A 15603-nucleotide genomic window follows, 5' to 3' on the forward strand; every position below is an offset into this window, starting at 1 on the left:
TGAGCTAACAAAATAGAAGGTGTATGGCCCTTTATGAACTAGCTTTGAAAGTCACACAGAGTAACTTCCACCATTCTCTATTGACTGAAAGTTACAAAAGCTCACCCACTATCAAAGAAAGGGGACATAGACTCCACGTCTTGATGGGAGATATGTCAAAGTCACATTGTAAAAAGAGCATTTGGACGGAAGATATTTTTGTTGCTATCTTTAGAAAATATTATGTGCCATAGGCACTATTTACTAAAATTTAATTCATTCCTGGATATTTACCTTACAGAAATTCCTTCCCATATGCATCTGGAGACACAACACTTGGTAATTACAAAAAACTGAAAACAACATGTCCAGCAACACTGGAATGGATAAATATACAGCAATACTCTTCATAAGTGAAAGTGAATGAACTCTAACCACATATATTGATATGAAAGAATCACAAAAACAATGTGGAACTGAAAAGGCAAATTGTAGAATATATACATCATTTATATCAAGGTCACAAACAAGTAAAGCTATTTATGCTACTTTATGTTATATTGTTTAGGAATATCTACATTTGTGGTAAACTAGTAAGTTATAGAGAAAAGCAAAGGAATGAGTAACATAAAATTCAGGATAGTGGTTTCCTGGAGGGAAAACAAGCAGAAGGAGAATAGTCTGGGAGGGGTATACTGGGAGCTTTAAGGTTCTGGGCTGTTTTATTTCTTAAGCTGAGTGGTAGTTACTTACTGTTCAGTTTAATAATAAACTGTTTATTAAGTTTTGAATTTGAATTAGGTTTGAAAACAGAACAGTTTAATAATAATATTTAAAATATATGTATATATTCGTGACAATTCTCACAAAATTCCAAAAATATGTATTTATATAAAGGGCTTTGCCACATGTATAATGAACCTCCTTTCCCAAGAAAGTATATTAGCCAAGTTCAGAAATAGGAAACTTGTTTTCTCCTCTGATAATAGACATTTGAAACATTATTTTTACATAGCACCATTGATATGATAGACTGGTATGCAAAGTTTGCATTCATTTTAAAGATAAAACATGAGATTTCAAAGACATTGAGTGGGGATATGGGGACAAACGCTTAAATTTCTTGATGAATGGGACATTTGAGTTTATTCTTTCTCTGTAAGGAGATATTTTGGCAGAAACGTTTTGAGAAGCTCTCAGTCTCCTGGCCAACTTGATTACTCATTATTTCCTGAACACATCCTGTATCTTTTTTTTTTTTTTTTCATCCTGTATCTTCTGACTTCATGCTTTGGCTCCTGCCAAACCCTTCAAGTCACAAAATTTACTTGGTAAAATAGAGGAGGTAAAAAGCCAACTTGTTCTTGTCCAGAACCAGGACGATTCGATCTACATTCTGTGTTCCTACAGAAGGAAACAATCCTCTAACATTTGTGCAAGTCTGCCTTATGACTTAAAATTTGAAGACCTGGATCCATTGTTTCATACTGACTCTGCAACTGTACAAACTCAGCCAATAAGGGCGATTGTTTCCAGCTGATAGCAGTTTGGTGAAATTAATTGTTGCTTGACATTATTTTTGTTATTTAAAATTCATTCAGCCCTGACAACCTATTAGGGAATCTTAGTCAAATTTCTAACAGATGGCTATTTACTATATTGCTAAAACCACCACAATTATTTCTTGAATTTTTACTGGTAATTTCTGCAGAGTTAGATTCCAGTGGAAATTAAAGGTGGACTGTTAGAACATTGCATAGAGGATCTTATATAGTTCCAGAGAGTGGCTTTTCATCCCTGAGTATGAAGTTTAATGTGCTCCTACGTCTTCTTCTAAAACAATATACCGAAAGACATGTCTCATTACCACACATTGCCCAGCCCGACTCTGAGTCAGTGAACCTCTCACCTCCATAGATTGTTCATTGTGTCAAAGGATGTACATTAGTGAAGCAAACTGGGTAAACTTGCTCTCTATTGCATATGCTTTAGATGTCTTGAAGGCAAAAGTCTTGACTCTTCACACCTATCACTCCTGTCTATTTTTGGATTTCTTAAATCCATGATTTCTCAAGAAATCTCTTGAGGTGTGCCTCCCACTTCCTACATATGTGATTCAGTTAAATTCAAAATCTATTTATTGTTTCCTATACTTACTGTGTTACACACTACACAGGGGAATCAAGAATGGGTAAGACCATCTCTGTTCTTCAGGAACAATAGAGAATTTTGTGTATGTGTATGTGTGTATGTTTGTGTTTGTGTGTGTATACAGGAAGTTGAAGTAGGTGGTTAAAAAGTATATAGATAACTGTAAATAAGGCAGGTCACACATGCTATTTGTAGGCCCACCAATAACATGTGTGGGATTGAGAACCAAAGAATAAATTGAGGCCCACGTGCCTTATGTTTAAGTCTTTAAAAGTTATAAATCAAGTTCACACAGGACTATCAAATAAAATATATCTTCTTATATCAACAAACAAACCTTTATAACAATCAAATGGGAAAATATATCTAAAGCTATAACTTTTGTATGACTGAAAGAGAAGTAAAATGTCAAATATTACAATTTAAATATTATTGCATGTGTCTAGATTTTGGGCTGATGATCCAATGATATTTGGATGGGGAATAAAATTAAAACATATGTAATTCATATATTATCATGTATTTATTTCATAACTTTTATCTTGCCATCATCAACAAAATCATTAATTATGTTATTATCATTAAGATTTTCATTTTTTGTGCACTATCTACAGTAATGATTCAAAGTATTAGTATACAAAATGTAGTAGAATTTAAAGTGTACAAAAATTGAATGTGTTGAATATATTTTCATTAGGAAAGTACATGTAAAATGTAAAATAAAAATTATTTTAATATATGTCTTAAAAGTTATTTCATTTATAAAATATTATATTAAAATTAAATGGAAAAATTAAATATAATTAATATCAATATTTTAAGTCATATTATTTAAATAAAGCTGGCATTTAAAAATGTTTTTCTTTTTGTCTGATGTATTACATGTAGTGAAGTACACAGACCTTAAGTATATAGTTAGAAGAACTTTTACATTTGTGAACACCCATGTAATCACCACCCAGATCAAGACACTGAATATTTCTAACACAGCGGCAGGCTCCCTCATGCCTTCTCTCAATTGATAAGTTGGCAAAAGGTAACCACCATTCGGACCTCTATATTAGTTTTTTCTGTATTTAAAAATTACTTTATTTAGATATAATTCACATACCATAAAATTCACCCATTTAAAGTGTACAATTCAATAGTTTTTAGTGTAGTCACAGAGTTGCGCAACCATCACTACAATCAATCTTAGAACACTTCCATCACCCCCAAAAGAAACTGTATCTCTTAGCAGTCACTCTCAATTTCCACTCAATTCTCCCAGCTCTGGGTAACTACCAATGTTCTTTCTGTCTCTACAGATTTACCTATCCTGGACGTTCCATATGGATGGAATCATATAATATGTGGTCTTCTGTGACAATCTTATTTCCCCTTAGCATAATATTTTCAAGTTTTATCCATGTTGAAACATACGTCAGTACTTCATTTCTGTTTATGGATGAATCATATTCAATTATATGGATATACTATGTTTTATTTATTCATTCATTAGTTGATAAGCATTTAGTTTGTTTCCACTTCTTGGTTATTACGAATAATGCTGCTATGAATACTTTGCACAAGTTTTTGTGTGGACAGATGTTTCTCTTGGATATATACCTAGGAGTGGAATTGCTGGGTCATATGGCAATTATATGCTGAACTGCTAGGCTGTTTTGCAAAGTGGTTGCACCACTTAAATATTTTTACTGTAAAGTCTGTTTTATCCGATATTAATATAGCCACTCCAGCTTTCTTATGATTGCTTTTTGAATGATACATGTTTTTCCATTCTTTTAATTTCAACCTCTGTGTATCTTTGAATCTAAACTGCTCCTATAGATAGCATATAGATGGATTTTGTTTATTAATGTATTCTGTTCAATTCATTCACACAATGTTATTATTATCGATATAGTTGAATTTATGTCTGCCATTATAATTTTTGTTTTCTGTGTCTCATGTCTTTTTTGTTCATCTCTTCCTACTTTACTCTTTTTTTCTTTAATTGAATATTCCTTAGTGTAACATTTAAATTTCTTTAATGATTTTTTCCCTATATTTTTTGGAGTTATTTTCTTAGTGGTTTCTCTAGGTCTTACCATATCGTCTTAACTGACCAGAATCTTCCTCAGATTTATACCAACTTAGTCCCAGTAAGATAAAAAAAAATCATCTGGTGATTTAGGAAATCTTGAGGGTGTTTTCTTACGTGTGTATATTACCTGAACTATTATTACATCTATGGCAGTGTCTAAAATGTAATACTTTGCTATTTAGAGCTAGAGGCAGTCTATCGAGTCAAGCTGCAGTCTACTTAACAGGGATAGGTGGCACTCTTCCTTGTATATAAAGAAATCTGTTTGTAGAAAAACAAGTGATGTCAGCATGCAAGATGACTGAATCACTAAGAGAAGGAATGAAGTTGTGTCTGACCTCTCATTAGTTTGGGATCTGCCCACAATCTTATATTTCAGTTGACTTCATTAACTCATTCAATGTATTTTTCAGGTGGCTCTTACATATTTTGCTGGATGCTTCCAGAATACATAAAAAAGAGAGGAGTCCAACTCTCCAAGAGTTTTCAGGGACATACCAATCAAGGTTGTCCTGATTTACACTCTTGCCTCATACTGACTTAGTCACAAAACCTTAACTCCGAATGAGTCTATGTTTTCACTACGCCTGAGTGCCAATGGAGAAATTACACATATTTGAAATGGGATAAAGATTTGTTGCTTGTTTGGTATCATTAAGGGAGATGTGACCCTTTGAAGAACTGAGATGTTGGACTTCCCTGGCTGAACAGTGGTTAAGAATTCGCCTGCCAATGCAGGGGACACTGGTTCGATCTCTGGTCTGGGAAGATCCCACGTGCCACGGAGCAACTAAGCCCATGTGCTACAACTACTGAGCCTGCGCTCTAGAACCTGCAAGCCACAACTACTGAAGCCCGCATGCCTAGAGCCGGTGCTCCGCAACAAGAGAAGCCACTGCAATGAGAAGCTTGCGCACCACAATGAAGAGTAGTCCCCACTCGCCACAACTAGAGAAAGCCAGCAGGCAGCAACAAAGACCCAGTGCAGCCAAAAATAAAATTAATTAATTAATTAATTTTAAAAAAAAACCAAAACCTTTCTTAAAAAAAAAAAAAAGAACTGAGATGTTTGTATTTTAAAACCCAATTTGGTTCCTGTTCAGTTTCCCATTCTGGCTCCCTGTAGACCCCAGTGTCTTCTTGTGATATGGCTCAGTCCCCAGGCTCAGGCCACTGTTCTCTTCCTTCCCCACATCAAAGTTTAGCTGCATCCCTGGGTGGTAGGACTTTAGATGGCTTTTATCTTTGTGCTTTTCTGTACTTGATTTTATTTTCTGCAGTAAGTATGCATTATTGACACAACCAGCAAAAAACGTTAGAGCTATTTTTATTGTAAAATTAAACAAATCTTGATTGCTTCTTGTTCAGTTTCTTTAGGTCTCAGTTGGAGATGGACTAGTGCAGCTTAAATATTAACCCGAGTACAGCTTATTCGTCCTTCTCCAGGAAGCATTTTCTTACTTCAGTCAGCATTAACTCCAGCCACCCAGCCTGCTATGCTGAAAATCCTGGATACATCCTGAACCATCACATCCAAACACTCTCTAATTCTGTTAATTGTCTGTTTAAATCTCTCTCAAATATGCCCACCCCACTTGCTACTGCCCTAGTTTAGGCACTTATCATCTCTCATCCATAGTACTGTAATGCCCTTCTAACTGGTCTCTCCACCTTCAGTTTCATTTCCTCTAGTACAGTACAGTCTCCTAAATCATGACTCTTCCCTACTTAACATCCTTTACTGGCTCCCCGCTGTCTATGGGAGTCTGAGTCAGAATGTCTCAGCATGGTCTACACATTTCTTTTTTTTTTTAAGTTTTTATTTTATATTGGAGTATAGTTGATTAACAATGTTGTGTTGGTTTCAGGTGTACAACAAGGTGATTCAGTCATCCCTATACATGTATCTATTCTTTTTCAAATTCTTTTCCCATTTCTTTTTTTTTTTTTTTTAATTTTTAAATTTATTTATTTATTTTTGGCTGTGTTGGGTCTTCGTTTCTGTGCGCAGGCTTTCTCTAGTTGCGGCGAGCGGGGGCTACTCTTCATCGCGGTGCGCGGGCTTCTCATTGTTGTGGCTTCTCTTGTTGTGGAGCACAGGCTCTACACGCGAAGGCTCAGTAATTGTGGCTCACGGGCTTAGTTGCTCCGCGGCATGTGGGATCTTCCCGGACCAGGGCTCGAACCCGTGTCCTCTGCATTGGCAGGCAGATTCTTAACCACTGCGCCACCAGGGAAACCCCTTTTCCCATTTCTTAAGCCCTGACACCAACTTTATCTCTTGCCACTTCTCAGTAAGTAACCTACACTTCAACAATACTCAACTACTTTCCAGTCTCTTGCATAGTTCTGGCTCTAGTTCTGGCTCCCTCTTGCCTTGTTAGCCTTTGATCTCGTTTTTCTTTTGCTTAGAATGTCCCTCCTCCCTTGCCTGCCAATTAAACTTCTCTTTCTTCCTACTGGTTCAGAAAGCTAGAGTCAGGTAGACTTCCACCATTCAACCTTCCCTCTCCTAGAGTAGCAGGCTGTGATAATCATTCCATCTGCTCCTACTGAATCCAGAAGATAACAACATCAAAAATAATGATAAACCTCAGTGTAGAAAAGTGTAAAATAACTGTTGATATTTATTGAGCACTTCTATATGCCAGTGTCTGTACTTGGAGCTCTGTAGGCATTGACTCATTGCATCCTTACAGTGACCCTGTAAGGTAGGCACTTAAAAAAAATTTTTTTTTAATTTTAATTTTAATTTTTTTATGTCTTTACTGGAGTATAATTGCTTTACAATGGTGTGTTAGTTTCTGCTGTATAACAAAGTGAATCGGCTATATGTACACATATATCCCCATAGCCCCTCCCTCTTGCGTCTCCCTCCCACCCTCCCTATCCCACCCCTCTAGGTGGTCACAAAGCACCAAGCTGATCTCCCTGTGCTATGTGGCTGCTTCCCACTATCTATTTTACATTTGGTAGTGTATATATGTCCATGCCACTCTCTCACTTCGTCCCAGCTTCCTTTCCCCACCCCCCCACCCCCACCACCAAGGTAGGCACTTTTATTATCCCTTCTTATTATAATACTTGTCCTACTTGTCTTGAAATGGCTAACTTATTATCAATCTCCCCAATAGACAGTTGTTTTTATTCATCTTTAGATTCCTAGCAACTAATGTAAGTTCCGTACATGTGGTTTTTGGAGTGTGATAAAGCCAACATTCATATTTAACCAAGCCTTGATCCCAAGGAGTGAATGATGTGAGATTTTCAGGTCAGTGGTGGGAGAGGCTTGGAGTTTGGGCAGAGGCATTTAGGGTCCCTCCAGTCATATTAAATGATCTTTCCCCTTGAACTAAATGGCATCCTCCTACTTGCTTAAGAAAACCACCTGGGAGTCACCTTGTTTACCACCTTTCTTCACACCTGCACCCCAGGAAAATATCCTGAGATCCTTCAACTTCTGTTTCTATAGCAACCACCCTAATCCAGGTCACCATCATATATCACATGGATTTGTCCAATAGCTCTCTATCATTCTCTGGCTTCTCCCTGTTCCATTTCTAACCCCCTGCAAGTCATTCTCTACAAAACAGGTTGACTTAAAAAACAAGACAAGACATAACTTAACAAACAAAAAATCCAAACAACAGGATTAGCCTTCTGCTTAACTTGCCAACCTCAGTCTCATACCCTCCACACAAGGTGTTTCAGGCCTCCTGGCCTTCTGTTCCTCAAACAAGCCAACGTTGTTCAGCATCAGCACTTCCGCACCCATGTCCTCGGTCTAGAATGCTCTTCTTCCCCATAATTGGCATAGCTGGCTCCTTCTCCTCATTTAAGGCTTAGTTCAGATCATTTCCTCAAAAAGTCCTTTCTTGACCACTCTGTTTTGTTTTCTTCTTAACACATCACTACCTGCTATTATTTTATTTACTTTTTAAAAAAATTTATCTTTTCCACTAGAAACAGAAGCATCTGAGTGCTGGGCTTCTGTAATATTCACTCCTGTATCCCTAGCACCAAGAACAAAACACAATATTTTTTGAATGAATAAACAAAACAAGGGAAAAAACCGAGTCTTTTTAGTGTGTGTATATAGTGGTGAGCAGTCTTAAAGAAAGGAGTCCCTGTGTCCCTACTGCTCTTAAACTGGTAGGAGGGGAGAGGTGATGTATCAGATCCTATTGTCATCCAGGTGGCAGAATTAGCAATTACAACTGTAGAAGAGGTAAACTGGGTGCGCCTGCCAATGACTGCCAGTCCTGAATTGACTGAACGCTGAAGCCAGGTTCTGCTTCAGGGTGAACAATGCTGGGTGCTCTGGGCGGCCAGGGGAACTTATACAAATCTCCTTGTTAAAAGGTCCACCGAGAGTAGTCAGTTTAGGTAACCTTGATCCATTCGTTCAGGGAAGCCTGACCAGGTCATGGGTGGCCATCTCAAACTGATAGTGTAGGGTTGGATTGACTAGACAGGCTAGGTTAGCTCGTACTGGTTTGCAGGCTGAGAGTGTGGCCCTTCAGTCCCTGTCGCCCACATCATTCCCTTTTCACCTACCTTTACTCTAAGTTTACCTACATATTGGCCTTCATAAAATCTAAGCGATCTAAACAGATACAATCTAATTGTATCTAATCTGTGTCCTAATCTCTCTGCATCATTATTTTCTCTTTAATTGTGAAGCCCCCTTTTAAATTACTTCATTGCCCCGGTATTTCACTTACCTTACTGTCTCCTTATCTAGTTCGCTGAAGGACACAGTTAAGAACAATTTTCAAAGCATTAAAGCATCCCATGACAAACGCTTCTGGCTAGTGCTTCTAGTTGTCCTAGGGGGTCAGTTCAAACTGCAATAATCCACAGTTTTATAGGCGGATTCTGCGAGTCTCTGGAAGAGGCACCAGACTCGTCAGTCCTGCGCTACCATGCAGGGCTCCTTTTCGGACAGGCAGCAAGTTGCCTCGGTCCCATTTCTGCAGAACATTGGATCGCTGGGGTAGAAATGGAAAGCAAGGTACTGTCGCGGGAATCAAGGTCTGCTTGCGCAAAGTTTCCCACTTACTGGGCCAAGGCCAGCTAGGGGCTCTCGCCCTGGGAACCCCGCGCACTCGGGAAGGGGCGGGGGCGGCCGTGGGCGGTGGGCGGAGCCTGACGGTGGGCGGGACCACCAATGAAAGCCTCAGCTGGCGCTGGCCGTGCGCATGACGCTGCGTAGCGGGCTGCGAGGCTGGGGGCGGAGGGGCTGGGGAGTCGGGCGCGTTATATTCGTTTGCTGTTGGGCTGGCGGCGTTGCCGGCCTGGGGCAGCCGGGGAGCGAGCGGTCAGGAGCCGACCTTCCTGCTAGCCGCGCTGTGACGGCTTTTCGGCTTTGCCCTCCTTGCTGAGGTCCCCGCTGCCAGGCTCCGGCCCCAGGTAATGCCCATGCTCCCCAGTCCCCTCCTCACTTCCTGCCAGGGTCCACCCGCCTCTGCCGGAGAAGGGGAGAGAAGTGGCGACTGCAACTCCGGCGGCGCGGGGGCCTGGCCTTGTCCTGGGCTGAGGGGAGGGGGAGGCTCTGCGAGTCCTGGGCAGTTTGGGGGATGGGGCGGGCGGGAAAGTTACCTTCGGGCGCCGGTATGGCTGGCAGCCTTTTAAACCTTGGAGGTTTGTTTGGTGTCCCCCCAAATCCTGTGACATCTCTCAAGCCAGTAGTAAAGAAAGTTATGAATTAGAATACATTTTATTCCTTAAAAAGCGAAACCAAAAGCGCCCTCAGGGTGTCAGCTTCTGACTGATTTTAGGGGGAAAAAGCGTGAAGGGATAGGTGGTACTTCAAGACATCGAAATCTGGGTACCAAAACCTTTAATCAATTCATATTTTATTTTGAAGTATTAGGATGTGATTAAGTTTCTGTCATTCTTAAATGTTAATAGCCATGCAGTTTAAATGATATGTATATTTAGAAGTTATTTGTAAGCGAGAAACAACTATAAGCTCTCTTTTCCATGTTTATATATGAAGTTTACTGGTCACTTAGTATTTAGGTGGGTGCTATCTGTTTAAACTAATTTTTTTCCAGAGTCCCTTGAATTTGAGTAGAATTCTACTGGAAGCATTCTTCTTTTTTTCCCCTTTAAGGTGGGCGGTATTGATGTTAGGGAAGTTGTGTGTTGTCTAGGCTTGAGGATGGATTTTGGAAGGAGCTCTGATGCTTGCAAGAGTAATCCTTTAAAAATGCACGTGTCTCATTGCATCATGTGCTGAGAACTCTCAAGATTTCACATTTTTAGGATAAAGGTCAAAACACTGCTGCCACTCTTATCTCCAGTTCAGTTTGAGCTCTCTGGGCTCAAGCCACACCGGTTTTATTTTTGTTCTTCTAAGAAAGCCTCTTTCTCTTTACTATCTCCTGGTCTTTAGGGGTTTCCTTCAGCTCTAATTCGCTCATTTCCTCTAATATCAGCCCAAATATCACTTCTTCAGGAAACCCATCCTGTGGGGGGTTAAACTCTCCTAGCACTCTATTTTTCTTAGCTGCAGTTAATCATCGATTGTAATGAGCTGCTGCAGTAAATCATCGGTTGTAATGAGCTGCCTTAGTTACTTAGATGCTTTGTTTCTTCTAATAGCATGTAAATTTCATGAAGGCTGGGCTAGACCATCTTATTTAGGTCTTAGTTCTCAAAGTCTGGCCCAGCACCTGGCACAATGAAAGAATGAAATAGTTGGAGCACAGAGAAGGGAACTTTTTTTTTTTTAATGATTGCTTTTATTTATTTATTTAATTTTTGGCTTCATTGGGTCTTCGTTGCTGTGCGTGGGCTTTCCCTAGTTGGGTCGAGCAGGGGCTACTCTTAGTTGCGGAGCACGGGCTCTAGGCACGCGGGCTCAGTAGTTGTGGCGCACGGGCTTAGTTGCTCCTCGGCATGTGGGATCTTCCCGAACCAGGGATCGAACCAGTGTCCCCTGCATTGGCAGGCGGATTCTTAACCACTACGCCACCAGGGAAGTCCCAAGGAGGGAACTTTTGAATGAAAAATATTAGCTAGAGATTACCTGTTTCCTTTGGGAAGGAAAAGGGAAAATTTTTTAACAAAAGCCATTTAACAAAATTTATTTTTGGAATTTATCACATAGGATAAATGATTATAGTGACCATACAGATGTAAATGAGAATTTGTGTTCTTTAGTTTTGCTAATTGATTAATGACCCAGTTCTTTGATATGTAAATATAGGGTTGTACTAGGGCAAACCTTTATCTGGAAGGAAGAAAGGGAACGTTTATGTTTTGAATTGTATCTGTAAAGTGTTTCTCTTTACCCCTACTGAACCTGGGAGCGATGTAGCAAAGTCTTCACCTAGAGTAGAGGTGTTCAGTGTTTCTTTGTTTTATAGATTTAAAGGTGCTTTTGAAAGCTTTAATAATAAGGAACACTGCAGGCAGGCTAAAGTGAACACTTCTTTCCAACGTGATTCATTTCAGTAGTTCAATCCAATTCTTTTTGTTTCACTTTCTTAAGGCAAGTTAGATACTACCACACTGAACATTCCAAAACCAGTGAACTGGTTGGATTCTTAAGAAATAATTGTTCAGTGTGTTGTATTTTTAAAATAGCTAGTCAGCTTTATGCCACTTTGGGTGTAAATGTTTCTACTGCCACTTACTGTCATGTGACTTTGAGTTTAGTAATGTTTCCGAATCTTTTGCATCTTTTAAAATGGAAATTTTAAATGAGGAATGTGATGCACTGACCCTGGCGCCCAGCATTGTAAATGTTACTGGCATGATAAACATGAGTGCCTATTTCCTTTATTGCTGGACCTCTTGTGAGACTAGTCTTATGATCATGATTTTCACTTCCTCAACTCATTTTGCAACCCAATTCAATATGTTTCTTTATCCTTCTTCCTGAAACTAACTATGCATGTAAATTGTAGCTATTAATGTCCCCAAATTGTGAAATATTCAGTGCCCCACGCTATTTTTTTTTTTTTCCTCCTGTATTTTTTTTGGTCCTACCTGAATTTTCCATGATGTTGACCATAGGTTACCTCTTGTATCTTCTAACTTGATTTGGAACATTGCTTGGTCCTGGTTCTCCTCTAATCTTTCCTAGGCCTTGCTTTTTTACGGTTCTTTAATTGCCTTGTAATATTGGGAAAATGTTAACCACTTCTAAAATAGGATAATAGTGGGAATTCCCTGGCGGTCCAGTGGTTAGGACTCTCACTGCTGTGGCCTGGGTTCAATCCCTGGTCAGGGAACTAAGATCCCTCAAGCCATGTGGCGTGGCCAAAAGAAAAAAAGGGATAATGGTATCTGCCACATAGATTGTTGTGAGGATTAAATGAGCCAAAGTAAGTACTAGGCAAATGTTAGCTTTATTTCCTAAGTAATCTCTTCTCTTGACTTATGGTCTCTCCCTGAGACTTCCTTCCTGTGCTTGGCCTTAGCTGCTGCCTATACACCGATGAATCCCACATCTCTCTCTTTAGTCCAGATTTGTATATTCATTTGCCTGTTGGCCGTCATCACTTGGCTGACTCACAGGTGTATCATATTGAACCTATCTACTCATTTCTCTTCTCCTGTAGTTACTTAGCTTAATGGCACACCTGTAGGCTTAGTTAGGAAACTTGCTTGGGATCTGTATTTCCAACTGCCTTCTGGATGTAGGCACCTGGATATCTCATAGATGCCTCAGCTTAATGTTTGTAAATTTATCTGATCTCTCTTATCTCTTCCTCATGAAATCATTTGTCCATTTAAGAAATACATGTCATTTGAGCCTTACTTTAGGCCTTTATCATTTGTGAGATCTCATTGTTCTCCCTGTGATCCAGGAGGGCACAATTTCCCCCTTTACCCCTCTTGAGTTCTCTTTTTTTTTTTTCTCCCAGTATTTGCTTTTTTATTCTGATAAAATATATATATCATAAAATTAACCTTTTTAAAAACAATTTTATTTTATACTGGAGTATAGTTGATTGAACCCCTCTTGAATTCTTGATACAAGGTAGATTAACAGGAGAAAAAAGAATCTTTGATTCATGTGCATGGAGGTCTCATAGAAACAAGACCTAATAAGTGGCCAAAGTAGGCAGCTTTTATATGTTTTAGACCAACAATAAATTAGAGAGGTATTGACAGGACAAAGAAGCTTAGGTTTGGGTGCTTAATTAGTAAGGAACTTAAGCAAAGTTTGGGCTTGGGTAGTAAATTAGCAAAGAAGTGGCAGGTGTTACCTTATACAGGCCTCTGGGCCTTGAGCTCCCTATCTCTGGTGATAAGGATGTCTTTCTACCTCCCATTGCAGGAAGGGCACCTTTTACATGGGAGATTTATTTCCTGCTTTCAGGGAGACACAGAGGAGGGTCAAAGTCTCCCCCTTGCAACCGCTATTTCTTCAAAATAGTCAGTATGCCACTGAGGCATATTGTGGGGCAGCCCGCCCTGGGCTCCAGCACTGTCAATAGCACATCCTCCACACTGCTGCCTGAGTTCTTACTAAAAGACAAATATCAAGTCAGACAGATACCAAGTCACCCTCTGTTTAAAAGCCTCTATCAACTCCTTGTTTGTGTGTTAAGTTCCAAACTCCTTAGAATTGCCCCTAAGGGCCCTTGACCTTTTGTCCTTGCCCTTCCATTTACCCTGTGCTCCAGGCTTTTCCTTCTCTTCCTTTAAGATTTAACCTGGATTTTACCTACTTCAGGAAACCTTTCCTAATTGCCCCTAAACTCTATTGGGCATCAGGCCTGTATTCCCTTCATAACGTACATACATCTCAATTACTGTTCTGTAATACTCCTATAATTATGTTTTTATATCTTTCTCTCACTAGTTTTTCATTCCTTGAGGGCTCAGACTGTTTAATCATCTTTGTATCCCAGGGCCTGGCACGTAGTAGACTTCAATAAAATGTTTGAAATAATGGATCTGTCACCAAGGTCTGTACATGTTCATGTTTTCAGAGTGCTCTTCATCTGGTTCTGTTTCGATGCCTGGCAAACTCCTGTGTCTTCTTTGAACTATGGCTCTAATGTCACCTCCGTGAGGACTTATTCAACTTCTCTAAATGGTTGGTTATGCCTTCTCTTGACACCGTGTGTGCGTAAGTGTGTGAGAACAGTTAATGGGGTAGACCTCTGTATTATTTACAATACATCTAACATCATTGTAGAAAGAGGTGCTTAAAATACATGGATTTTCAGATAATTGACATGTACCTTTTAAGTGTCAAAACTTGAAAAAATTGTTTTTCAAGGCAAATGAAATTTTTTTTCCTTGCCTTCTATTTTTAAAGTACCATAGCCTTTTACAAGATGTGCCAGGGTCATTAAAGCATGAACTTCAGGGGAGTTCCCTGGTAGTCTAGTGGTTAGGATTCCAGGCTTTCACTGCTTGGCCCAGGTTCAATCCCTGGTAGGGGAACTAAGATCCTGCAAGCCGCGTGGCACGGCCCAAAAAACCAAAAACCGAAAAACAAAAAAGACAGCGTGAATTCAGCGAAGGTCAGCAGGTCTGCTTTTCTTTTTTTTTTCCTTTTCTTTTTCTTTTTTAGCTGCGTCGGGTCTTAGTTGCAGCACGGGGGCTCTTTCATTGCCGCACTTGGGCTTCTCTCTAGTGGCCCACGGGCTCCAGAGCGCGTGGGCTCTGTAGTTGTGGCGGCGTGGGCTTAGTTGCCCTGCAGCATGTGGGATCTTAGTTCCCCAACCATGGATCGAACCCATGTCCCCTGCATTGGGGGGCAGATTCTTAACCATTGGACCACCAGGGAAGTCCCTGCAGGTCTGCTTTGATACAATGATGTGTTGGGAGACTCATAAGAAACATAAGCCCTTTAACCCTACATGAAAAGACCTATGCTTGCTTTCTCTTTTTCAAAGTTGATTCCTACTTTTAAAGTTTTCTTTCTTTACTGTTGTCTATAATTATGCTTCTGGTTGTCACTACTTTCTTCTGTGTGAACTGGGGACAGGATTACCTACCTCACAGGGTTATTGTTAAGTTTAAAGGAGGTAATGTACACAAAGATCTTATCAGGAAGTGTAGCCAGTGGTAAGTACCCATTAAAAGGAACTTACCAGCAATTCTAATAATGTTTGTTCTAATTATTTGAATTGTTTCAGGAGAAAAATCTCTCAAGTTTGAGAGATTTTCCAGGGAAGTAAAAGTCATGGCATTTGTTAGCAAACTGTTTTTCAAAGTCTGTTAGACAGCGTGAGTTTATAATTGGGTCCAGAATGGCAGATGCTGATGAAAAGCCTTAAGCTCTAGAACGGATCATTTTTATGTACATCCATACAACTTAAACCCCAAACTGGGGTCTATATTTATCTTTTAGTGTTAACAGGTAAAGTTAGAAATGAACATGAGTTCCAACTCTCATACTATCCTCTTGG

At 39.7% G+C, this 15603-nt stretch overlaps 1 protein-coding gene across 6 annotated transcripts in view; it reads left to right on the forward strand.

Moving 5' to 3' along the window:
• Window positions 1-9397: 9397 nt before the first annotated feature.
• Window positions 9398-15603, forward strand: part of SOAT1 (sterol O-acyltransferase 1) — a 58462-nt gene continuing 52256 nt past the window's right edge. For 4 of the 6 annotated variants that reach the window (XM_059903771.1, XM_059903744.1, XM_059903755.1 and 1 more), the window contains exon 1: window positions 9398-9628. The gene's annotated coding sequence lies outside the window, so the exon portion shown is untranslated. Of the gene's footprint in view, window positions 9629-14172; window positions 14280-15603 lie in introns of all 6 variants that reach the window. The other 2 variants (XM_059903750.1, XM_059903764.1) reach the window with 1 other exon arrangement.

The sequence above is a fragment of the Balaenoptera ricei genome, chromosome 1, assembly GCF_028023285.1.
Source record: "Balaenoptera ricei isolate mBalRic1 chromosome 1, mBalRic1.hap2, whole genome shotgun sequence".
NCBI classification, from domain to species: Eukaryota; Metazoa; Chordata; class Mammalia; order Artiodactyla; family Balaenopteridae; genus Balaenoptera; species Balaenoptera ricei.